This window comes from Aythya ferina (genome assembly GCF_964211825.1).
Source record: "Aythya ferina genome assembly, chromosome: 8".
Classification (NCBI taxonomy): domain Eukaryota; kingdom Metazoa; phylum Chordata; class Aves; order Anseriformes; family Anatidae; genus Aythya; species Aythya ferina.
In genome coordinates this window covers 6,307,170-6,334,326 of record NC_140304.1, presented here as the reverse complement: position 1 = coordinate 6,334,326, position 27,157 = coordinate 6,307,170, and the positions used below count along the sequence as shown (strand labels likewise).

The following is a 27,157-nucleotide window of genomic DNA, read 5'->3' as shown; positions in this document are numbered from 1 at the left end:
TAAAAAATGCCATGTCAACAGCTGCTAAGTTCTTCCTCTTTATATCCCAAGGTCTTGTAGAGAGCTTGACACTTTTGGGTGATTCATGTATGACTTCAGCCACTGTATTTGATGTGCATACCAGAACCTTATATTAAAAACTCCCCTTTCTGCACTGCTGCTTTGGTGCATTTAACAGGAAGCATTCAGTTATTAAACATGGGAAAACTGGTCAGTAAAATATTAAAAAATCTATAAAATCTGTTTTTAAATGCTTACAGAACCAAGCTTCTAAAACATTTGTATTTATGCCATCCCTGTTGCTTTTTGTTCACCAGAATTGAGAGAAGATAATTTGCCCAGTGTTTGCTGGGCACAGAGAGTAGTAGATGTAAACTAAGAAATTCCACATGATATTGCTGATTTACAACCAGATTTGTTATTTTCTTGCATCTTGGTTAAGCTATTAATCCTGACACCAGTTAATTAACTGCAAAATTCATATTGATGCTGTTGTAAGTAAGGTTTTTCCCTCCAGGTATTCCCTCAGCCTTGGCCATTACTTTTTTGTTGTTGTCTTATTTCATTGGATGACTTGCATATTTATTTAACACTTTTTTTCTTTGTGTTGAAATGGATGTATAAACAGTAAAATCATTTTATTAAATAAATTGGACCCAAATAAGTGGGATGTGAAGATTTCTTTTCAGAGCCATATAGTTCATGAATCTATGTAGCTGTCATACTTTTCAGCATGGCTGTTGAAGTCAGAACTCGCTAACTGACCTGCTTTCAACAACTTCTGGTACTACTTGCTTTTAAAAGTCAAAACTTCAAAAACTGAATGAGATTATGAACAAAAAGCATTTCAAAAACATTTTTTCAGCAAATGGATTCATAACCACAGGTACTATAAGGGACTATTTTCAATTTTAGAAAAAAACAGTGCATAAAAAACAGTTATAAGCAAAATAGGCAAAACAGGCTGGGATTTAAAATAAATAACAACAAAAGAAAACAACAATAACAATTAAAAAAAAAAAGGAACTGTTTTGGGACTGGTGAAGGCACAGCATTGTCTAATCCTCTTAACTTTGTAGAATAGCTACTGGAACAGTCAGTGATGGTTTTTACCCTCTTTAAGCAGAAATTGTAGAGTTAATTAGTCTCCAATGTTAGCAAGTGGGTGGCATTTACTTTTATAATAATAGGGCTGTCTCTAAAATGGAGGCGGCACAGCTCATGATTGTGTACCTTACCTTTTGAGGCAGGAACAAGACTCTGTAAATGGGTTTAAGCAGAAAATGAACTAAAAACATTTTGGTATGTCCCAAGTATGTCATTTGTTCTAATTATGGAATGGCAAATATCAAGTAGAAATGATGCTGTGCCGGGGTGCTGATGGTGAGTCAATGTTCACTAGTCACTGTAAAGCAGGCTGTCAAAAAACATTTCTTTTTAATCATACTCGGGTGCTACTTTTCTGACTCACTGCATCTTGTAAATGAAGAAAGAAACATGGGCTATATTCATAAGTGCCATGTTATTTAATTCCAGCAACGTCTGCAATATTTGTTCAGTTACTGTGCCTTCTCAAGTGTTAGGTTTTTGCTTTGTAGTAATAGTAGAAATGCATAACAAAGTTGCTGGTATTTTAGATGTGACTGAGGGAGTGAGAATCTTGAGCAATAATAATAATAACAACAGCAAAGCTAGTAGTTATAACAACACAAATGAATTCTTACCTATGGCTCCTTCACATATCTTTCAAAGAAATAGAGAAGCACATACACAACATTAAAAAGAGTTTTAATAGAAGTATAATTTAAATCTGGTTCCATTGTGAATGCTTGGCTAATTGAACAGGAACTTGCTGCCCAGTGAGCAAACATTAAATGTTATTCAGTTGGAGGAATACCATTTGTTTCAGGACCAACATTAGTTGTTTTCTAAAGAGATTTGATTGTTGTCTCATTTCCTTTTTACACCAGAAAATGAGAGTTATAATTCTGTGATAGTCATTTGTTGGATGCGAACTGTCCACATATAATTTAGGCTTTATGTATGAACGGTTTTATTTGTGGCTATAATTTCAATGTTGTTCACACCTGGACTGTGTTGAGTGAGACACTTATTGCCTGCACAGAGCAGAGAGAGAACTCTAAGCTTATTCAGAGAGGGTCTGGGCCTCTTGAAACCAGCTTCCCAATTGCTTTTCAGAGTCCTACCTAGATAAACAGGGAACATTTGTTTTTGTTTTAATTTCAGAAACTACTGAATTTTACCACAGAATTGTCAGAGTTGATGTGCTGAATTACACTTAACTCAGCTTTTTAAAACTGACTAGTTTTTTGCGTTCATGCTTTAAACAAGACAGCTTAGTTAACTAATTGTACATGGCCTTGAGGAGACAAATAGCTGAATTGTAATTGATAGGTATTTCTTTAGAATTTTGCCTTGAGAACCCTATTTTATTATTATTATTATTATTTTTGTTTTAAACACAAACTTAGCCCTTAAATTTACTTGTAAATGTATTTTTGCCCAAACTTTAGACTATTGTCCCTTATATCCAATGTGCTGGAAGACCTCTGTGGAAGAGGTTTTTGGAACAAATTCGTAAACAATTTATTTCATTTTGTAAATTGAGCGTATAGATGGAAACTGCAGAACAGATGGAAGAAACGTTATTACAGATTTGTAAACAGTGGAATCAGAGATATAGCTAGCTAGTGCCTGGCAAGATTTTGGCTATATTTTTTTGTCACTTGTGAGATCTCTTGCTAAGGATGGGTGAACTGGTCTTAAAAGTGAGAGAAGAACTGTCATATGTAAGATTCTTTGTAATTGCTCTTAAATTATTTTCTTGTTTTGTTGCCTGTTGTACATTGTCCTCTGTTGAAGCTCACTGTAGAGGTTTAGTAACAGACAGCAGCATGCCAAAATACAGACCGGCTCAATGAATGGAGTAATTTAGCAGAGCTTGTTTACTACAACTGAGGATGCCGCTCTGAGGATCTTCGGTCTGTTTTCTGTTTGCTTTATTATTCCCCTGGCTGTGAACTTGGCTCCAGATTGAAAATTCTGCAGGCTGCTCTTTTGAGTCTCTCCTTTTTCACTGTGGACTGTCAGGTTTTGTTTGGTTTTAGTTTTGTTGTCCACTAATTTAGGACAAATGAATTTGGATGTGGCTAATGTATATGCATATACACATACATCCATGGGTATTTATAATAACAAGCAAACAAACAATGCCACCAACAAAATAAGTGGGGACCTGTATGTTGGCATAGGACAAGACTAGCATGCTGAGCTGAACCTGAAAGGTAAAATAAATTCTTTGTATATTTGTTTTAGCCTTGGTAAGTCTAAAAAAACATTTTTAAAAGTGCTATTGAGCTTTGGAAACTGACTCTGCCCGATTATCATCTAGCTTCCATATACAGTGTACTTAGTCTACAGTTTATTTTTAATGTTTAGCTTCCAGCTTCAAAGTCACTTTTGGACAAAATATTCAATCTGTATATTTTCATTTTTACTAATTATTATCAATAATCATAACTTCCCTGTTTAGCTATGGAACTACATTGTACTGTGGTCTCAGTCACCTCTTCATCATTCTATTCTCTTTACTGAAAAAGTGCATGTGTAATTAACAAGGATTTAGGAAAAATAATTATACAAATCACAAAACAGATACACAGACAAAACAGATGGAACCAGTGTTGCTGAGAGCTATAGGCTTAAAAGCAATAATACATAGCAGCAATCAGTAGCTTCATATGGAGCAACCAAATATGACAGATAAGGGGTTGATCCCAAGTTGTAAGAAACACAGGGGAAGGTTAACAATGACTGTGATGGTCGTGGATCAAGGCAGAGAGAAAATTCTTTTATATAAACAGGTAACTTTTTGTGTTTCAGTTTCCAAACAGAAGCTTGATCTTTAAATATACTATTATTCGGTGTTTTAAAATAATACTTTGTATGCTGTCACCTTACCAAGTGCAGCATTTCACAGTGCTATGTAGTATTTTGTCTAAGATAAAGTTATGGTGTATTTATCATGTGTATTTTAATGTTGCAATAATGTGCAGTTAGCATGAAGTTTTGATTGTGTAATAATATAAATGTGCTTTATTTGTTCTTTCTAACAGCACTTGGAGTTCATTGTCTGCTATGTTTATGATTGCTCTGCTGAAAAGAACAAAAATGGGCAATAAAGAACATTTAATGGTGGTACCACAGTAAGGTGATAGACTGGAAGCTACTAATATAATATGCCTGAAGAACTAGGTTGAGCTGGGGTAGCCAAGCAATTTAAGAGACACACTGTTGGTCAAGTGCATTATAGATGTGCAACCTGCCAGTTCTGATTTTTTCCAAAATGAATTGTGACCATAGTATACCTTCAGTGAATGTTTGCTTGTGGATGAAAATTGTTCTTTCTACCTGTCCTGGTTTCAGTTAGGATAGAGTTAATTTTCCTCCTAGTACCTGGTGGGGTGCTATGTTTTGGATTAGGATGAGAAGAGTGCTGATAACATGCTGATGTTTTAATTGTTGCAGAGCAACATGAACAAAGGCAATAGGTGTAATTGTTAATAGTTTCTGAGATATGGTTTCCAAAGTATAGAGTCGATGACAGTGCTGAGTACAAATACCAGTCATGACCAGAAATTTCATCATATCATAAGCCACTGTTACACTGCACAGTACCATAATGATCTTAAACCAGGGCCCGGAAAGGATAAACAACACGATAGGGAGCACATACAGAAAGTAACGTGCTATAAAACTCAATTTGGAAAACAGACACAGCAAATTTGAGATTAAAGCAATCAACGTTGTGACTAGCAACTATTAAGCAGGTCTAATACTTATACCAATTTTAGTTTAACACACTCTGGTCAGATCTGTTGTTATCTCAACCCTTCATGCCCCATGTTGGGCACCAAAAAGGACTGTTGTAGTTTAACCCAGCCGGCAGCTAAACACCACAGAGCTGTTCACTCACCCTCCCCCCACCCTCTCTGGAATGGGGGAGAGAAACAGGAAAGTGAAGCCTATGAGTTGAGATAAAGACATTTTATTAAGACAGGAAAATAATAATAACAATAATAATATTACTACTAATAAGGTGTATGAAACAAGTGATGCACAATGCAATTGCTCACCACCCACTGACTGATGCCCAGCCTAACCCCAAAAAGCTGCCCCCCCCCCACCGGCTAGCCAGCCCCATATATTGTTCAGCATGACCCGAGATGGGATGGAATACCCCTTTGACCAGTTTGGGTCAGCCGTCCTGGATCTGTCCCCTCCCAGCTCTTGCTGCACCCCCAGCCTGTCCGCTGGCAGGACAGTGAGAAGCTGAAACATCCTTGGCTTGGTGTAAGCACTGCTCTGCAACAATTAAAACATCAGCATGTTATCAGCACTCTTCTCATCCTAATCCAAAACATAGAACCCTACCAGATACTAGGAGGAAAATTAACTCTGTCCTAACTGAAACCAGGACACTACCCAACTAGCTGAAGTTCAGTTTAAAACAAAAACACAACAACAACAACAAACATATTTTTATATATGGATGCAAGATCATAGGACTGTGAAAGCATTCTGCACACTGGGATTCGTGTATCGTCAGTACAGATGAGGCAGAGGGGTATTTTTCCATCCCCTGTTCAGAACTCTTAACTAGAGTTTGGAGCTTTATTACATGACCTGCAGTCTTTTCCTGTTTGGAATGGCATTTCTTCATGAAAAAAATGAAGAAGTTATGTCAGATTGAGATGAAATTCACATTGGAAGAGGTGGTCGTTCCTTACAGTTTCCTTTACCAGTTATTTCAGCAATATGAATAATATGAAAATAGGCTCAAAAATAGTTTTAGATCTCATGCTATTGAAAAGTGAAGTTTCTGTTTCACTTCTTGAACTGAGATAGAGGCTAAGGTTGCACTGGTGTGTAATTAGCTTTATCTTCTGGTCAAAATGTTTTGATAATCAGTTTTTAAAAGACATCAGAGGTCGAAACAAGTCATTTTGTACTGAAGCGTCTCTGCTACTGCCTTCTCCCTGCACTACCTCTGTGTCCCTTTCATCCCTTGGCATCTTGGATTCCCTTGCTGCTGTTCCAGTGCTGATCTTCTTCTTCTGCTTCCTCTTCCTCCACCTCTTCCTCTTTCTCTTCCTTGATGAAAGTAGCTGTCTGGACAAAGCAGAAAGCTGGGCTGAGCCTCCCCTGTGCTGCCCAAAACCCCATTGTTGCTTCTGCACTTCACAACCCACATCTGCTTCAGGGAACACTCTGTAGATAGAGAATGGGCCCTGTGTCCAGGGAGGTCTAAATTAGAAACTTCTACTAGTTTTAGCTAAATGCCATTGCCTATTATTTACAGTGGTTTTATAAGGGGGTCTTAAAGCAATAGCAGTGTCTTTTGGAAGAAGAGATTAGAGCAGAAAACTCAAGTTTAGGTTGCTGGAATCAAACTTTTCGTGCTGTTTTTGAGAAAAAAAGTACTTTCAGAAAAATATATGGTTATCTTGTCTATTGGATTTTTTCAACGTTAAAAAATGTTATCTGCCTAACTTTATTTGTAGTGCAGAGGTGATTATTTTGGAATACAGCCATCATCTTTCAAAAAAAAAAAAAAAGAAAAAGAAAAAAGTAAAATAAAAATACATCCTGTCTGAAAGAAAAACAAGTAAAACAATTTACCACTGTGGGACTTTTTATTTATTTATATTTATTTATTTATTTTTAGTAGATTTGCCATCCTACATTCTTCAGTGCATTCCAGTGTGGTAGTGTGCTGTAAATAAAGAGCATTAATCCATGTTGTATGTGAAATCTGTTCACTTTTGCTAATTTTAGTAACTGGCTTGTCATTTATGTTAGTAGTAGTTCCTCTATTTTCATCCTGGGCAACAGGGACTTCTTATTATGGAAAATAAAATATACTTCATCTTTACACTCCTAGATTTCTCAACTTTCTATTAAACTGTATTAACTTTTATGTAGCTTATAGAGACGCAAATCAGTAGTCAAATCCAGGTTAACAATAAATAATAATAATATTTACTGCATTCATTAAATAAATCATCCTTTTATAGTCTATAGATCATAATCACTAATGCTAAACAGAATTAGAATAAGTCACACATATTCTCAAAGTTTGTAAGGTTTATCTCTTAAATTTCTCTCTTGGCTTTCAATATCCATATTAGCTAGTCTTTGCCCATGACACTGAAAAGACTAGTATATAGTCAGCAGGCACAGTACTGCTCATATTGAGTCATTAATTATGATTGATGATAGGTCTCCTAAGTAAGCTGAAGTTACAGAGAAGTTCCTGAGTGATTTATATGCTTTTTGAAAGACAACTATATAGAACTTGGAAAAATGACAGGCAATAAAGTGCTAAGTATGGCATACTGAAACAGAAGACATGGATATCTAAATGATGCACAGATCTATTTTGATCTCTGCTAGTGTTGTTTGTTTTTGTGAGGATGAAAAAGTATATTAAAAAAGTATTGTCTTTCTAGGTATATGTTTATCTATGAAGTTCTATAGGGTCATAAACCAGATTATTTTTTGTTGTTGTTGTTGTTTCAACTGTATATAGCATGGAGACAAAATAGATAAGATGAACTGGCTGAAATTCAGATTTAGATTACTGTTTATTCTTCTACATTGAAAAGTTCCCAGACTATTCAATCAAAGAAACTCTGCAGTGCAGTGCATTCTCTGCGGCTGTAAGAGGGAATATGTGTTCACAGCATTTACAAACCCATTGATGTACTTTGGTACATCATTTATTTTTCCAACTTCAGCTGCAGTTACCCTCACAAAAATCATAATTACAACAGCAAAAATAACAACAAAAATATATATAAGGAAAAAGAAAAAGAAGAAGAGAGGAAAGGAAGGAGAGAAATTAAAGGAGACAGTAAATTTTTTTTTTTTTTTTTTTTTTTTTTTTTTTTTTTTCCTGTTCTTTAGACAGTAAAAGCAAGAGTTTGGAAATGATTTGAATTTTGGGGTGGCTGCTTACTCTATTCAGAACTTGCCATTTGTACTGCCAACCACTCAAATATTTTCAAATATTCAGATGTCCAGAAGTGTTAGTGGGGAATGGCAGACCTTATAGTGGTATTTTCACAGGTGATTAAGGGGTTTGTATGAAAACATGTGGCATCCTTCATATCAATGCCTTACTGTGGAGCAGAAAATACACCATCTGCCCAGGGTGTGTATCACATCTGAAACTGTAGAAAGCATCATGATAAATTCTTGAACAACAGTTTTAATTTAGTTCACACAATTTTTTTGCCAAATGACTTTTAATGATAACTTAATAAAATGAATTATTTACAAACAGTGAAATGATAATTTACATAACTAACAATTAAACCCGTTTGTACTTTTTCCTCTCCTGTATTTATTTCTGTTATGAGGGTTTCTTTTATATTTCTTCATAGAGAAAGAACTTGAACTTTTTATATACTACATCACCTTAATAGTAGAACATAAAAGATGGAGACAACTGGGTAGGGAATTTCTTGCCCTGAAGAGAACCAGGGGCTGTGCTGCAGCCTGTGTTCAGCTTGGCAGACCCTGCAGGGGTGACAGGAAGCACCTGAAGTGCTTTGGGGACGTCAGACAGGGCAGTGAATTCCAATATTGCAGTGCCTCAAGTGGTTCTTGTTATGGGAATATCCTCTTCAATTTTTATGCCCATTGCCCTTCTAATAAAAACATGCTTGTAAGAACCTGTGTCCTCAGAGAAGGAGAAAATGTCAGAAAATCCGTGAATTTTCCTGTAGCAGTGGATTTTTGTTTGTTTGTTTTGTGAGTATTCAGACACCGTGGTAAGCAAGAAGATAAAACCATATGAGATATTAAAATTATATCAAATTGATGTAAGGGTATGGTACAACATGTGGTTTCTAGCGTCCTTCATATCCAATTTTTTAAAGTGCACATAGTTTCTTTGTAGAAGAAAAAAAAATCCACTTCTAGGCTCTGGCACTGGGATGTGTTGCTTAGCAAACACCTGTGGCACTTAAACATGCTTCATCCAGAGGCTGTCTGGCAGTGCTGAGGAGCAAATGACAGCGTGGAATACATGAACATGCTTGTGTGTGAAACTGAATGACTGAGACCAAGATCCCATGAAAGAAAAGGTAAAATGAAGGGAAAGGGAAAAAAGGGAAATGAAGGGAGAGATGAAAGGGAAATTGAATAGTGGATCTTTACATAGGTGTGTGTAGCAATCCATGTACCAAGTTTCCCTGCAGCTGATGTTAACATGGGTGGCAACACACTGCTGAAAACCTCAATGCTGGCTATACAGTAGCATGTATTTTGTGCCCTGGTTCAGATTTTAACAACGTCACCGCCCAGACACTTGGGGTCAGAGATGGGGCTTACATAGCCCCTCCTAGTTCTGTTGCCTTTGATGGCATCGTGCTGATTTTGACCTGTTGAGTATCAGGTGAGGGAATGCTGCTTTATTTCCCATTAAAACATGCACAAATTGTTTTCCTAATGTTTCATAAGAATGGTTTTATTATACAGAGTGTAAAAGTTTAAGTTTCTGTTTAGTATCCAAATGATGATAGAGTTGTTGCTCTTTCCCCCGTTTGACTTAGAAGAAAATCTTTCAAGTGTCATTTTTGTAAATGTCAGTGGTATAATTTATGTGTATATATTGACTGATTCTATCACATAATTTTCAAGACAAATCTCCTAAACAGAATCCCAGAGGATGCATTTCTGCTTTTATCTCTGAGCAATCAAGCAAAAATGTATTTTGCAAGCGTACACAGACAATTGTGTAGATTAAACTATAATTTACATGTACCTTAGTGTGTTGCTTCTGACTTTAATGACTTAAATACTATTACTTCGTTGTGTTTGGAGTCTTTAATCATAATAATATGGATCTTGATGATATTGTCTTTGATAAGTGTCTTGCTGATATTGTCTTTTGGTACTCTGGCAATATAGCTTTTCCACGTTATGTGGAAAGTTGATGTGGGAATTTCTGAGAGAAAAAGGAACAAAAATATACAGACTTTACTATTCTTTCTTCTAAGGTTATCTAAAGAGCTTTGGTCTGGGTCATTGTTATATATGGAGTGGTAATTCGTGTCGAGAAAATGGTTGATATTAATAAAGAAGGGGGAGATTTGGGAGTGTGGCCACGGGGGTTGGCAAGCTCCGTGGTTGATGATAACATTAGACTCTTAATGATGAGGCCATCAGGAATGTAAAAGAGTTTAGAGGGAACAAAGAAGGGTGATTCAGGAGACTCCATGCAGTCTCAGGGTTGCTTGTTCTCTCATGTTAAGGCATGGAAGTTTCTGGGTGTTTGCCGTTGCTGTTATTTGCAAAGTAGTTTGATCAATGAAAAGTTGTTTTTGAAAAGGACTGCTGTGGGGAGAAGGGTATAAGAGGGGAGCCTGTCTTCGAGATAGAAAAAAAAAAAAAAGGCAACGCGATATAATGAAGTTATGTCATCAATAAAGAAGCAGGAAAAAGGAATGAAAAGGAACAGGCTAGCAGAACAGAGACCAGGACGGGAACAGGCACATTGGTTGCCTCATGAAGATAGGTTTGGCCAAACTCAGCAAACTGTCCAAAGAAGCTTGCACTGAAAGTTGCTGGAAATGGCACACCGGAGCTGGAGAGAAGCTCAAGCTGAGAGAAGCGGACCCGCGCACACAACTGCCCCTCGCTGGTAAGCAGCTGCACATTATGGGGAATCATGCGTCCTTAGAAACAAAGACTATCCTGGTAACCTTACAGCTTATTCTCCTTATTAACAATCAGATAGTTTATGATCCTGAAATATGGGACCAAGTCGAGGTCAAGGTGTGGGACTCTGCAACTAAAAGCGACAAGGTTGCAGTGGGATTGCTCAGCACCTGGCATTCTTGGAGAAGCCAAGAAGGGGACCAGTAAAACCGCTGTATTGGACTTTCGGAGGGCTGACTTTGAACTGTTCAGGACGCTGGTTGGCAGAGTCCCTTGGGAGGCAGTTCTGAAGGTCAGAGGAGTCCAGGAAGGCTGGGCACTCTTCAAGAAGAAAATCTTAATGGCACAGGAGCGGTCTGTCCCCACGTGCCAAAGACAAGCTGGCATGGAAGAAGGCCGGCATGGAAGAAGACTGGCCTGGCTCAACAGAGAGTTGCAGCTTGAGCTTAGGAGAAAAACGAGGGTTTATAATCTTTGGAAAAAAGGGCGGGCCACTAGGGAGGACTATAAGGATGTTGCAAGGCTGTGCAGGGACAAAATTAGAAAGGCCAAAGCTCATCTGGAGCTCAATCCGGCTACTGCCGTTAAAGACAACAAAAAAATCATTTTACAAATACATCAACACAAAATGGAGGACTAAGGAGAATCTCCATCCTCTATTGGATGCGGGGGGAAACCTAGTTACAAGAGATGAGGAAAAGGTGGAGGTGCTTAATGCCTTCTTTGCCTCAGTCTTTAGCAGCAATACTGGTTGTTCTCTGGATACCCAGTACCCTGAGCTGGTGGAAGGGGATGGGGAGCAGAATGTGCCCCTCACTATCCATGAGGAAATGGTTGGCGACCTGGTAAGGCACTTGGATGTGCACAAGTCGATGGGGCCGGATGGGATCCACCCAAGGATACTGAGAGAACTGGCAGAGGAGCAGGCCAAGCTGCTTTCCATCATTTATCAACAGTCCTGGCTATCAGGAGAGGTCCCAGTTGCCTGGCGGCTAGCAAACGTGACGCCCATCTACAAGAAGGGCCGGAGGGCAGACCCGGGGAACTACAGGCCTGTCAGTTTGACCTCAGTGCCAGGGAAGCTCATGGAGCAGATTATCTTGAGAGTCATCATGCAGCACTTGCAGGGCAAGCAGGCGATCAGGCCCAGTCAGCATGGGTTTATGAAAGGCAGGTCCTGCTTGACGAACCTGATCTCCTTCTATGACAAAGTGATGCGCTGGGTGGATGAGGGAAAGGCTGTGGATGTGGTCTACCTTGACTCCAGTAAGGCTTTTGACACCGTTTCCCACAGCATTCTCCTCAAGAAACTGGCTGCTCGTGGCTTGGACTGGCGTATGCTTCGCTGGATTAAAAACTGGCTGGATAGCCGGGCCCAAAGAGTTGTGGTGAATGGAGTTAAATCCAGTTGGAGGCCAGTCACTAGTGGAGTCCCCCAGGGCTCGGTAATGGGGCCAGTCCTCTTTAATATCTTTATCGATGATCTGGACGAGGGCATCGAGAGCACCCTCAGGAAGTTTGCAGATGACACCAAGTTAGGTGCATGTATCGATCTGCTTGAGGGCAGGAAGGCTCTGCAGGAGGATCTGGATAGCCTAGACTGATGGGCTGAGGCCACCTGTATGAAGTTCAACAAGGCCAAGTGCCAGGTCCTGCACCTGGGCCGTAACAACCCTAAGCAGAGCTACAGGCTGGGAGATGAGTGGTTGGAAAGCTGTCTGGCAGAGAAGGACCTGGGAGTATTGCTTGATAATAGTCAGCTGAATATTAGCCAGCAGTGTGCTCAGGTGGCCAAGAAGGCCAACAGCATCCTGGCTTGCATAAGAAGCAGTGTAGCCAGCAGGGCTAGGGAAGTGATCGTCCCCCTGTACTCGGCTCTGGTGAGGCCACACCTCGAGTACTGTGTTCAGTTTTGGGCCCCTCACTACAAGAAGGACATCAAGGTGCTCGAGCGAGTCCAGAGAAGGCTGACCAAGCTGGCGAGGGGCCTGGAGAACATGTCTTATGAGGAGCGGCTGAGGGATCTGGGCTTATTCAGCCTGGAGAAGAGGAGGCTCAGGGGCGACCTTATCGCTCTCTACAGGTACCTTAAAGGAGGCTGTAGCGAGGTGGGGGTTGGTCTGTTCTCCCACGTGCCTGGTGACAGGACGAGGGGGAATGGGCTTAAGTTGCGCTAGGGGAGTTTTAGGTTGGATGTTAGGAAGAACTTTTTTACCAAAAGGGTTGTTAGGCATTGGAACGGGCTGCCCAGGGCAGTGGTTGAGTCACCATCCCTGGAGGTCTTTAAAAGACGTTTAGATGTAAAGCTTAGGGATATGGTTTAGTGGAGGACTTGTTAGTGTTAGGTCAGAGGTTGGACTCGATGACCTTGAGGTCTCTTCCAACCTAGAAATTCTGTGATTCTGTGATTGGTACTTCAGTTTTGACTGCTTTAGCCTTGTGAATTGGTCTGTTTTGGTTTTGTTGGTGGGGTTTTCTTTTTGTTAACGAGAGACTCTGACCCTTGGAGATCTGGAGAAAAAATGGGTCGAGGCAGGGTTTCATGGGGCAGCCTTTCTCTCTGGCAAGCCAAACGGCCTGGGGGGGAGCCAGCTTCAGAAAAGGGGGCCCTCAGCCCCCCCAGCCCTCGTCCTTGCTCCACATGAGGGCATCTTCCGGGCCTCTCCCAAGGCAGCCACCTTCGGCCTCGCACGGGCTGCTCCATCACAGAGCTTTGCCGAGGTCACAGTGGCCACCAGCGGGCCCGCCCTTGCCCCGGGCAGGCATAAAAGGGGCCCCCCTGCCACTGGCCCGCCACTTGCTCAGCGATTTGGTCTTCTGAAAGCCAGCGGCTGGAGGAAGGCCAGAGACAGGAGCAAAGCGAGAGCGAGGCGAGCAGCAGCCCTTCTCAGTGCGAGGACAAGAGATTGTTCCTAGGACCACTGAGGAGGATGTCTGCCTCTGCGAGAATGCGCCATGGGTTGAAGGCCAGCGCCTCCAGCACAAGAACCAGCAGTGCCCAGGAGGTGTCTGGTGCCCGGCCCAGAGGCTATTACGATCAATATCATTGGAGCCGAAGCGATGTGGGGAGAAGGCCGGCCCCTCGGATGGACACCAGCAGCAGGCCTGGGCCTAGCCGGAGGTCCAGTGATGACAGCAAAGATAGAGAGCGTGGGTTGGAGGGCCACGGCAAGCGGACGGAATATGATGCGGGACCCAGCCGTGGCCAAGGGAGAGATGCCGTCAGGAGTTCCGTGAATGAAAATCAAGCGGAGAACGGAATGGACCCGAGGCACGGAACTGGGAGGCGTCCTGGTGCGGCACCGTGGCCGGAAAATATGCCCAATGGAAGGCAGCCTGTGTGGGCAGTCCCTGCCAGGGACTGGCTCGTCCTCCAACCCGCGGAGCCCATGGAGGTGGGTGCACAAGATGAAGAGGAACTGATGGAAGTGGACCCACCTCGGCCACAACAAACATGGGACTCCCCTGACAGCTCTCTGAAAAGTGTCCTCAAGGAACACCGGCAGCTGTGCAGAAGGGCTCGGCAAGCTCCCTATTCTGCATCGCCCAGGCTCCACTCCAGGCATTAGCCTGGAGCCACGTGGCAATAAAGACCTTTGCCAATTGTCAGGGGTTGTGTGAGTGCTTCTTTCCCATCCGGCAGCCCTTGTGCGAGAGGTGGCAGCCCTTCTGCACAGAGCCTCGAGGAACAGCACAAGAGAGGACCCAGCTTCCTTCGGGCTGCCGCGCTGGGGTGACAGCAGGAGTCCCCGAAGGCCACCACGCACCTCTACCATTTATGCAAATAGAAGACTGAGGGGTGAAAATAGGAGTGTGTAAGTGATTAGATGTGTCTAATTTCTTATCCTAGGAGTGAGTTTCTCTACCTGAGTACTTGGTAATGACAGACATGGAGAAAGCTGAGGTACTCAACAACTTTGCCTCTGTCTGCACTGGTAGGCGGGCTTCCTAAGTCTTTCATTTCCCTGAACGCATAGATGGAGGCTGGGGAACAAAGTCCCATCCACTGTAAGCAAAGAGCAGGTTCGAGACCACCTGATGAATCTAAACAACAGGTACAGGTCTATGGGACCTGATGACATGAATCCCAGAGTGTGGAGGGAACTGGCTGAAAGTCTCTTTCCATCCAAGTTGAAAAGTGCTGGCAGTAGGGCTATGTCCCTGCTGAGTGGAAAAAGGGAAACATCATGCCCCTTTTTAAAAAGGGATGAGAAAGTCAGGTTGTTTAGAAAGCAGAGGAACTCCTACTGAGTCTGGGAGGAAGAAGAAGAAGACGAGATAGGCTACTCCAAAGTGGTTGGGCCATCAAAGGAACAGGAAGACAAAGGGGAAGATAGGATAAGGGCATCAAGAACTACCCAAGACCAGCATGAGCCTAACTGGGAATGAGTGGCAAAAGCACCCTATTGGGACTGGCCTGGATGCTCCATGCATCCTCGGCATAGGCTACTTTGGGAGAGGATATTTCAAGGACCATTTTTCTTCAGGGATCCAATCTATGCAGGTGGCAGGTGGAGATGTTTTTTCCCACTTGTTCGCTCCCCATTCTCATTCACCCGCCTCTTCTCCTCCAGGCTAGTTAAGACAGCTCTTCATGTCTTTGAATATCCTGCGTTCAGACCAGCATGTTCTTATTGTAATGTCTCCTGAGTGTGCTTCAGGTATTGTCCAAGTTTAACCAGCTACTTAGGAATGCCATCCAGAGGTCTGTTCTGAGGCAGGAGAGGTATGAGTGGCAGGCAGTGTGGGAGGATATGGACAGGCATGTAGAGCAGCGGACACCTCCAGTGCTTTGGAAGTTCACCCCTGAACAGGTGCAAAATCCTAACAAAATGGCAGAATGAAAGGCTTGGAAGAGGTGTGTCATCACCCTGGCAATTCCAGAGAGATTCAAATCACTGCAATGTGCTGGGGCTTGGCCCAATGCAGTTGCTCACCACCTGCTGAGCGATGCCCAGCCTGCCCCCGAGCAGCCGGTACCCCTGCCATCCCCCAGCCAGCCACCCCACAGTACTTGTCCAGCATGATGCCAGATGGTATGGAACACTCCTTTGGCCAGTTGGGGTCAGCTGTCTTGCTTCTGTCCCCTCCCAGCCCCTCCTGCATGCCCAGCCTCCTCGCTGGCAGGACGGAGTGAGAAGCTGACAAGTCCTTGTTTTAGTGTAAGCACAGCTCTGCAGCCACTCAAACAGAGGCATTTTATCAACGTTATTCTCATCCTAAATCCAAAGTACAGCACCCTACCAGCTACTAGGAGGAAAATTAGCTATATCCTAGCTGAAAATAGGGCACATCACATGGCATGGAATGTGATGGTGAGGTGACTGGCTCCGGGCAGACGCGTTCTGCAGCGGAGTGGGGGATTGGACAGGCAGGGCTATTTTTTCTGGCATCAAGCCCACTTGAGGGAGCTGCCAGGACCTGGCAGCCCTCGCAAGGGAGGTGAACAAGGCGGAGGCGGAGGCGGCAGCATCTCCTCCCCGACTGTTCAAAAGCTGCCCCTAGGGAGCACGAGCGACCAGGAGCGCAGCAACCAGGACAGGCAAACAGGGCGTGGCGCATCAGTAAGGTGTGGTGCAGCAGTTCATGCAGGCAGGGCGAGCAGGAAGGGCAGAGCGTTCCCCCCTGCCCACATAAACACCTCCTCTAACGGCGGTCTACTGCTAGCAAAGCTGCAGTGGTCTCTACCAGGCACAGTGCTCTCTGTAGGAAGTCTGTACACACCCAGACTGACTGCCCACTCAAAAATGCAGCAGTTCAGGTCTCTGGATGCAGGGAGTGCCTGAGCCTTTTGCTACCACCTGCAGGGGGCAGAGAGACTGTGTGCATGAGGTACGAGCAGGTGGATGACCTGGTCCGCCTGGTGGCAGAACTCAAGGAGGATGTCGAGAGGTTGAGGGATATCAGGGAGTGTGAGCAGGAGATAGACTTGTGGAGCAACTCCCTGCAGGGCCTGAAGGACAGGTACTGGGGTGAGACACCCCAAACGTGGGTGGACCCCCTGCCCTGTTGCTGTCGGGCAGAGGAAGGGGACCTAGGAGTTGAGGAGGAATGGAAACAGGTCCTTGCTCGACATCGCAGGCAATGCCCGCCCCCACCGGCCCAACCTTCCCAGGTGCCCTTATGCAACAGGTTTGAGGCCCTGGAGCTTGAGAGACTGGTAGGTAAGGAAGAGGTAGAAAGTCTACCCAGGAGGGTTGTATATGGAGGTTGCAGATTGCTCAGCACCTGGCAAGCAATCTCTGAGGCCTTAAAGAGCCATGTGGGACCACAGTCAGAAACGTGTGGTTTGCCAGACAGTGAGGGAGCTGCAGGCTCCTTTACTGATCCGACTGCCATGCCATGTGCCCCCCCACCTCTACTGCCATCGAAGGCTTTTGCTGTTACACCCCCTGGTGACCTGGACGTGTCTTTTGACCCAGGCCCTATTGGCATTGAAAAGGAGATGGATATGCTTTTCTTCTATCTGGGAAGAATGGGATACATAAGGCCCAAAAGCCGAGTTGCTTGACAACTTAAAGCAAGACATATTGTTCAAAAGGAATGGAAAATGGAGACTTGTTAGTAATCAAGAAAAGGAATGGAAAATGAAGACTGTTAAGTCATGGAACTTAAAGGATTGTTTGTTACCTTTTCTGATTGTACATATGTGTAGGTGTACTTGGGTTTAGTATGTAAAAGCAATGTTCTGTATATTTAGAATGTTTGATCTTTGTGTGTGCGTGTTGGTGGAGCGTAGACTCCCCGCACACCCAGCGCTTGTGTGGCCATTATAGCCCAACTGACTTCAGCTGTGCTGACCTGGCTTGCACCACTTACAGAAATGGCTTGCTTATTACAAGTTTTCACTAGAAGGTAGTTTAATCCTTTATGAGCCTCACTAATCTTCCTTTTGAATCAATATTTATGTAGAAATATATTGCACAAATAGGAGTAGACATGAATGTAAATGTACATGTACCTCATGAATGTAAATGTACCTCATCTCCTTAGAATTGTATATTCTGTCAATAAAATCTCAAAATTGTATTGCATTTCTTAGCCATAATCACACATTTTTTTCCTCTATATGCATTCTTGACCACCTGATTGTATAATGGGGAGATTTGATTTAACTACTGTTTAAAGCCTCTATTCAGAAATAGGTACAGATCATTTGCCAATCTAACATATTAGCTGGAATTTTCATATAACTTTCAAGCATTCAGTTTCAGCTTAAAAATCAGCTAAGAAATTGTATTATTCAGCTATGGGGGGGGAAAGGATATGTGAAGTGTTTGATATCCTTCTTTTCCACATTAAAATTAAGTATATGCAGATGTACATTTATTTTTTTTTCTTTCTTTTTTCTTTTTTCACTGAATAAAAACATCCCAGTGATACATCTGAAAACTGGTGGTGCCTGAAACATGTGGAATTTGGTTACACATGTGGTGATGCTGACAGCCTGCAGTAAGTCTCCTGGCAGAACTACGGACTGCTCAGTATCAGCAACAGACTTCAATACCACAGCTCTTTGCAGCTGGTGTGGAGAAATAAATTGTTTTAGCCAAAGGTAATGGGAGGCAGAAAGCTACCATCTATCTCAGCTCCTCACTACAAGTACTGAAGGTGTGTATTACTGTGCTGAGTGCTCACAAATAGTCTCCTCAAGAAGAAACAATGGGAGTTTTCAATTAACTTCAGCAGTTTGTTATTCTCACTATGGCTTTGGAAACTTTGCCTTTTCTGACTTTATAGAAATTTGGGAAGGAAAAGTTTATATCTGCACAGAAATACTGAAAATTTTAAAAAATAAGTATTACAGCACAGTTCTCTGTAACTGCAGACTAGCATTTCAATGCTAGTATCTTTGAATATAATGAACTTCTGTCTGTTATTTTGCTCTCAGATTGATGCCTAGTTCCAGGTATCCAGTAGGGTAGAAAAATAACTTATCAGCATTCATTAGATATGTGAAACTCACTGGAATATTTCCTGTTGCCTATGAAAGTTGCTTTCTAAACTAGGAAAGGATGCATGAAAGGAGAAAAGGCAAAACAAAATTGTAATTGGATAAGGAGCCTTTCATATAGGGGTTATTAGTTATCAAAAGCTATTTTTACATGATGGTTGGCTGGCGTTCTGAATCTAATACTGTATGTGAGTGATCTCATCATTGCTTCTTACTTAATTTAACATTGGTCACATGCCTAATTTTTTGAAACAACTGCCACTGCTGGGACCTGAATTTCTTTGCTGGTTTTTGGTTGTTTGTTTTTGGGGTGTGATGCAGGGGAGGTGTGGGAGGGGATGGGGGAGTGAGGATGGTATAAGATTGTTGTTTGTTTTGGCTGGTTGTTTTTCCTTTTTTTTTTTTTTTTTTTTTTTTTTCCCATAAATATCTCACCACACTAAAGAAATTTTGTTTTTCAGGACTATATACTCAGATTTAGACCCCTTTTCCTCATAAAGTTCATGAAGACTAGACTGGAGAGGATGAACAGCCCCAGGAAAGAGGGTGACCAAAGTGTGACAGTGCCACATCAATTTCTTTTTGCTTCAGAGATATTCTGAAGGTGAGCTGGCCTTTGTTGTGATTTATGATGTAGCTTTGGTTGATCTGGGTCAGAATAGGTTTTTCACATTGTGGTCCCAGCGGTGGGAACTCTACTGTTTCTTTCTCACTCTCCTCTAAGAGCACTGAGGCAAAATCAGATTGAACAACTGCAGCTATCTAAAACTAATAATCATTTAGAATCAAGAACAACTGGAATTCTGTAAACTAGATGCCAGAGCTGGGCCTGACTTTGGATTTCATTTTTAGACCTTGGACCATGATGCACCCTTGCTTTGAGGTCCACAAAAAGAATTATGAGCACAAGGACTTGGTTGTTGGTGATGGGGAGATTGTTTAATAACAATATGAAGTATTTGCTGTAATATTTCTTATAACTTGTAGGCATCCAGAGAATAACATCTATGAGCTCTATAAGAAATCTAAAGTCTTTTCCTTGACAACTAAGCAACTGAAATAAAGACCCTGACCCCCATGTCTATCTTTGAAGCACACAAGTCTGACAGATTTAAATAAGAAAGCATGTTATTATTTTGCAGGATACTGTTTCAGTAATACTTGGATAAGGTTCTCTGTATTGATCTGGACATGAAAACAAACACTAAGATGGCTTTGTTAACATAATGTATGAGTTTAGCGTATGAATTCAATTAACAATGTGATAAAGAGGCAGGAAAATTTTATCTCACCCTGATTTCTAGGTTGCAGGTGTCAAGAGTGAAGAAAACAGCTGTAAGCAGAATCTAAGTTTTGCCCTTGCCATACTCAGGCCAGGGTAGAGGACTTCTAAATGTAATGTGAACTTAGGCAGTTCACTGTATCTAGACTTCTGAAATACAAAAATTTGTAAGCAATTTCATAGTTGTGTCTATTTGAGATCTCTAAACATCAGAAATGAAGTGCAAAAGACTCTATGCTCCTCCCTCCTGATGAAATGATTTTCTAAAACAGTGCTTTTTTTTGAAATGGGAACTTCGTAAATTGAAAATAATATAATCATAAACCTGATGAATGCGGCACGTTAGAGTTGAATCCTAAGGTAAATTCTATAATTTCAACTAAATATCTTTACTAGATTTTATATATGTACCCGAGATCAGTTAGAAGCTGCCAAAAGTTCTTATGCTTATTGATAATTTTCATGTGAGAAATCCTCTGAAATTATAGTTAGAACTTCGTAAATATAGCTACAAGTTTAGAATTATTTTGACTTCCTGAACTGAAACGGTCCTTACAGGATGTGAAGCACTGTTTCAAATAATTTTAGGAAGGATCTTAGAGCTCTCTCCTCATGATGGTTCCCATATTCAAAGGAAAGTATGGTCAGTGAATATTATGTTTAAGGAAAAACTTCAGCTTAAAGTAGCTCAATTTTATCAGTTTCAGTCTTACAGTCTTTGTTGTGGACTTATTCCTAATGCTTATTATTCTTGTGAAATAAATATTTTTAAATATATGTTTGACTTGGAAACAAAAAATATGTTTAATCTATAAAAACTCTCTGACATTTTCAGAATTTGTTTTATGTATATTTTTAATGCAACTGAACAACAAAGAAAATGAAACATCAGGAGATTTTCTCTTCAAGGGAAAACAAATTTGGTATTCCTATATGAATTTTCTACACGAATAATGGAAATGAATGATCATACAATTTTCACATAAATAAAGGTTTTCTGTCTTCTTTTAGTACATATAAATGTCTGTAGAGCACATTTGTTACGTTTCCATGGTTGCGATAGCTTGTATTTAGAGTGATTATTTAAAGGGAAAATTCCTGTTTGAAGTGTTTTCTGATGTCAAGGATCATTGCCTAGTTAACTTGCTATTGAAGAAAACGTATAGCATACTCATGAATTCAATTCTAAATGAAATAAGAGAACTAAATTATTTTAGTCTAGTGATTTGCAAAGTAATAAATTTTGCTTTCATTATTTTGGATTGAGACTTTGTGGGTTATTATAGCAGAACAAAATTTTGTCTAATGCAAGAAGTCTAAATAAAAAGATTCAGATGCTAGCTACAATGACATACATTTGGATATAGTTAATACATAGAAAGTGGAAATAACTCTGAAAATAAATGAAAACGGTTGAGTTTTGATTCCTTATGGTCTTGAAGCACAAATGATGAGACTGAAGAATCGGTATCAATAAATCTGGGTCTAACCAGGTATTGGAATATGAGAGAAAATTTTTGGAAAAATGGATAAAGAGCAAGATTAAAGGGATAAAGAGCAAGGGGTAAAGATCACTTGGGATAAGACAAGGGGAAATGGCCTCAAATAGTGCCGGGAAGGTTTAGGTTGGATATTAGGAGAAATTTCTTTTCTGAAAGAGTTGTGTGGCATTGGAATAGGTTGCCCAGGGAAGTGGTTGAGTCACCATCCTAGGAAGTCTTCAAGAACATGTAGATTTAGAACTTGGTAGCATGGTTTAGTGGTGGATGTTAGTACTAGGTTAAAGGTTAGACTAGGCGATCTTTTCCAATCTGAAAGATTCTATGATAAAAGAACCCACAGGTAAGCATTATCTGTCTAATAAAGTATTGAATGTATTTCAGATCATAGTATCTCTGTTTAGGAATACGTAATCATCCTTATCAAGATACATGGCTTATCTCCATAATCTGTACACATAGAAAATATCTTTCCAGTTTACAGTAGCAGGATCAGCTGTGATGATGTTTTAGGACAGTGAAGGAGATAGAGATTTATTCAAAAGATAATGCAGTGCTGTAGTATTTTTCAGGGTTTGTTTTCTTTGTGCTTTTTTTACTTTCAGAGGCTCATTCTTTTATTTTATTGCACTTTGCTGTGTTATTTGTACAGTAAATTCACTAATGGTGCTAAATAATTGGTCCAGGAGTCCCCCTTCTTTAAGATATAGAATCCAAATAATATTGTTCCTATTAACTATTTACCTACCACCTAAATTACAGTATGGAAAACTCCACTTCCTTACTGGTGATGTTTCTTGACATACCAAAATCATACCTGAGGTATGGGTGACCAACCAAAATAAACAGATCAAGAACAAAAGAAAGTACACAATTAGGCATCTGTGCATTCCCTCTTCATCTTCCTTAAAGCTATGAATTTGATTGACTAAATGCCATCAGCTAGGATTCCCATGTCTGCTTCAACTGTTGATACCTTTTTATTTTATTGGCTCTTACTGTTCTTAGTTGCATACATAATATAGGCACAATCTAGAATAAGATGTGCATTCTTTTGCCTTGTCCCCCAATATTTTTATTTTTGTTGCATGTTGAACAGAGCTTTTAATAAGTTGCCCATAATTAACGTTCAGCTCTTCTGTGTAAGTGGTTACAGTATAGCTAGTCTGAGACAAAGCAATATATGAAAGTAGATAAAATTATTGCTTCCCAGATGCATTACCAGGCATCTGCAAACTTCAATAAGCCCAATTCTACTGTTTTCTGACTCTTAGCCAGTACTTACTTTGTGACAAAATATTAGTTCTCATCTGAAGTTGAGTCACAAGAGAATAATTTGTTGCTAGTACATTTTCATCTCTGGAAAGTGTATTACTATGTGGAGTTAAGGGAAAGAACTATTGCATAATTTTCCTTGGACTATATTCTCAGTTATTTAGTTTCTTGATAGCCTCATGCAAGGAAGAATTAAAAATAAAAATAATTTTAAAAAAGGAAAAGCTAGAAACAACCAATACTAACGTGTTGTTCTTTCCAGTTGAACAGGCTTATACAACTTTACCACCCAGTGTCAGGCCTTGTACATGTATATCATACCTTATTTTGCCTTATTTGCTTTCCACAATATTAACCAGCTTCTAATTTCTCTGAAATGCTATGTTTTTCACTGTGTTAAGTTTAATATTTTTTACTTAAAGGCTGTAGTTACACCATGTTGTTTATACAGAGGAGGTGAATCCCATACCACAATGCAAAAGAAAGTCAAATTACTTTTGTTGAGCCATAGTCTGTGCTGGTTCACTCTTCTGCATTCAGAATAAGCAGTGCAACAATGAGAATAGTCAAATGTCTCTTCAAAATGAGTGATGGAGTCTGTGAATGTCTGTTCTTGTCAGTAGATTGAAAGCATATCCAAGTACAAAGTCTCTGCTCTAATCTGGGCTCTGCAGTTCCGTACTGCAGGCGTGTAATCACTGTTAGCTCAGGGATTCACCTAAACCTAGCTGCCTATTGTACTCCTGTGATTAAAACCCACAGTTTTCTGTAACAAATGTACAAAGGAGTGATGCAATCAGTAAACACCTTCACTCCAGTTGACTGAATAGCTATTTGCTATGAGGCTGATGGTTTTTGCATATAAAGTCAGGTTGATTTGAGGATCCATAGCAAGATGCTTTTAAAATATCATAGAATCATAGAAAGAATCATAGAATCATAGAAACTATCCTAGAAGAATCATAGAATCATAGTATCCTCCCCTTTCTCCTTCTTCCTCCTATTCTCTGATGCTTTCTTGTACTTGATATACTTAAAGAAGTTCATCTGGATATCTCATACTGCTTATGTGGTTATTGTTAAATATATATATACACACATATATATTATGCTTAGATATTGTGTTTCTTAATTTCCTCTATTTTCAAATGATTTTCATATTGATACCTAAAACTATTTCCCTAACAGTATACTTATTATTTACTACTTCAGAGAAGTATTTTCTTTGCCCAGGACTTCAAAGTTCAGGTCTGAAATGGAAGCAAAGGAGTGATGTCTATGATCATATGCTAGCAATAGTTCTGAAAGACAAGGAGAATTTCCAGACTGTCTCACCGTTTTTTTTTTTCTCTCTCTCCCTCCTCTCTTTTATTTTATTTTATTTTATTTTATTTTATTTTATTTTATTTTATTTTATTTTATTTTTGCCTAGTGTTTTGCAATTGTTAATGCTTTTCTTATGAAACCATTTTACCTAAGGGATTTCATTACAGCAAATCTTTAGTAGTGTCTATGGTGAGAATCCTAGATTCTCATCACTTTCAGATCCCATTCTTTTATCAATGTCGTGATACTTTAAAAAGTTGTCCTATGAAGCTGCTCTGCTGGTTTCCCTTAAATGCAGGGAAATATAGGGCCAGATCATTTGTGTTCAGAATTAGATTATTTTATTTCAAGGTGTTGATATCCCATTGTGTAATCTTAATACTTAATTGTTGACAATGCTTTCATCTCCTAACAATTTGGGCATTACTGTATATAAGAACCCACTCTGCTTCCTGTTTTGGGGAAATGTCAGACCGTAACTGTGGAAGAAAGCTGGGAGATTTCTCAGCTCTTTACTTGCTCAAGATTCATGGTTAATTGGCAGTCTTTGAAGTTCTGCAAACTGCAAGTTATAAACCTGTGTTAAAAAAGTGTAAAGTTGAAACAAAAGTTGAACACAATGAGCCAATCTTGCCTACTTTAGCAGAGAAAAACTAGTGATTGTACTACCAATCTGTTCAAGGATCTGTAAAAATATGATGTGTAGGTAAACAGAAGTCTGACTTAATCATACATTTACAGATCTTGAGCTGAAATTCATTTAAGAATCACTGAACTGCTGTGAACAAACTTATGCTATTTCCACCTGATATTTTGGGTGACTGATCTTGGACTCTTTGAAAAGTGAGACTTTCCAAAAGCACCATGGTACTTAGGTGAGTCTGAAAGCCACTGAGTACTTTTTTATAAGAACACCTGGGTATTTCACATTACTTAGACAGTTACTAAAATAAATTAAATACCATAAATTGCAGTGTGTAAATACACACTGTACATATATTAGATTTAGTTTTGTTGTAGACGGTCATTACACACCTGTTAGCACTATGTATGTTTTCAGCTACAGGCCAAAGCAAGATTTGATCTAAAACCCACTTATTTATTTGCAATTAATTTTTGTTCTCACTGTGCAGCTGAATAGAACAGAGATATCGCATGTGGTGCATTCATCCTGTCCTGTTAGGCTGAAGACTTATGTTTAATCCAAAATGGAGAAGGGAACAATATGTACCTTCTAAACAAAACTAAATAAAAATTATCCATACAGTTAAGAGAGAGAGAGAGAGAGGGAGAGAGAGAGAGAGAGAGAGATTAAGGAGGAAGAGTAGAGGGATTGATGTAAACATAAGCAGCTTCCAGAAACTGAGAAATAAAATGCATGTTTAAAGCAGGCTTCTCCAAGATACAAGGCAGTATAGATACGGGAGGTTAGCTCTTATTTTATGTTATTCATAAAATCATTACAGAACTTCAGACCTGGTCTTCCCTAGCCAGATTTGTTCAAATAAATGGGCGGGTTCAGTTCAGGGACCAAAAAGGTGCTGCTGCTGCCCATCTTGCTTCATGTTTGTAATCTGAAAGGTTCGCAATAAATGTGTTTATTTTAGTCATGTGTTTTACCTGTTTCCTGGACCTTTTCCACATGGAATGTAACGCCTATGTGAGTTAAGGTGTTCATGTTCCTATGGTGAATTATTATTTAGTGTAACCCTTGTCTTCCAACTGTGACAGTATTTGCATCAGTTCCTTCTTTGTAGGAGTTCCTATGGATACTTAATAATGGGCTAGGAGAGCAAATCTAAAACTAGAAAGTATCAACTAAACAACCCCTCTCTCCAACAAGCCATTGTGTAGGGGTGAAATTTAATATCTGATATGTTATCCAGCATCGGTAATCTTATGACAGCACAGGAGATTAGGAACAACGAAGAGATTAATTTGATGAGATTCATTTATATCTTTTCCCTAAGACCGTTTCTGGGAAATTCTAAAGTTGTTTTTGTAATCTATGATTAAATTCCAATATATCTCCTACTGGGCTCCTACCTCATATTTTCCATTTACTTAAATAACATGTGTTTTATGTAATAGCTATATTTCCATTTTTCTTTCACCAAAAATATTTCTGTTGTATTACCACTGCAGAGATAAAACTTAATTTCTTTGATAACTTGAAGGGTACTTTTGCGTGCTTATATTGCTTTATAATTTCATTTTCTGAATTTTTTACTTTATTATGAAGAAACTGAGAGTGCTGTGGCACTGGATCCCAAAGATCTTCCTGTATTCTCACTTCAAACTGTAAACAAGTTCAGCAGCACTGCATCCATTAGCAGTACTGAACTAGTACCACAGATGGATGAATCAAGCACCGAGACCATGTATCCACTCCATACACTTCCCTTGTCAAGACAAAAGGTCTTCAAAAGAATCTGATGTATCAGCCCCAGCATCTTCCCTGTGATGTGTCCATACAGCTGTGTTTCCAAGAGCAGTAGAGAGACTGCACTGGCCTACACCAGTTGTATGTAATCTTTGGGCATGCAACAGTGGAAGCATTTGCAGATGAGATGAGTACTCTGGAATGCCTCCATCCAATAAAACTGTGCTGTTTGGTCAACAGTATGCAGAGGTCTCTACTTACCCATACCTTCTAGAAAAAGGAAAAAAAAAAAAAAAAAGAGTAATCAAATTGAAGAGGATAAGGTGATTATTTTTCTCCTGATGTGTCTCAGGAAGATATCTAGGTAATAAATGAAAAAAAAAATCTTTTAAAATTCCATTGCCCTTTTAGTAGGCCTACTTTACCTAGAAAACAATTAATGATAGCTGCAGTATATCTTGAAGACAGCTGATTAGATGCCTGTTTCTGTAGCATATCTTGAAGAACCATATTCAATAATAAATTGTTCTAAAATATGTATCTGACAGTATGTTAAATTTGAGTTTTCCACTCATTTCTTTAATGTGAAATAAGGGAAAACAAATAGTTTTTTCTTACTGCTAAGAATGGGAAAGGGCTAAGACCAAAACCAATAAATTAATGTTGTAAGTCCAGTGAAATGGGGAACA

General features: G+C 40.1%; 1 protein-coding gene across 1 annotated transcript in view; it reads left to right on the top strand.

Annotated features, from left to right (window-relative positions):
* The window catches only part of LOC311441013 (uncharacterized protein), a 291,658-nt gene extending 272,347 nt beyond the window's left edge, over positions 1–19,311 (top strand). Inside the window, exons 10-11 of the transcript XR_014695718.1 lie at positions 18,127–18,360; positions 19,165–19,311. The gene's annotated coding sequence lies outside the window, so the exon portion shown is untranslated. The remainder of the gene's footprint in view (positions 1–18,126; positions 18,361–19,164) is intronic.
* Positions 19,312–27,157: the final 7,846 nt, after the last annotated feature.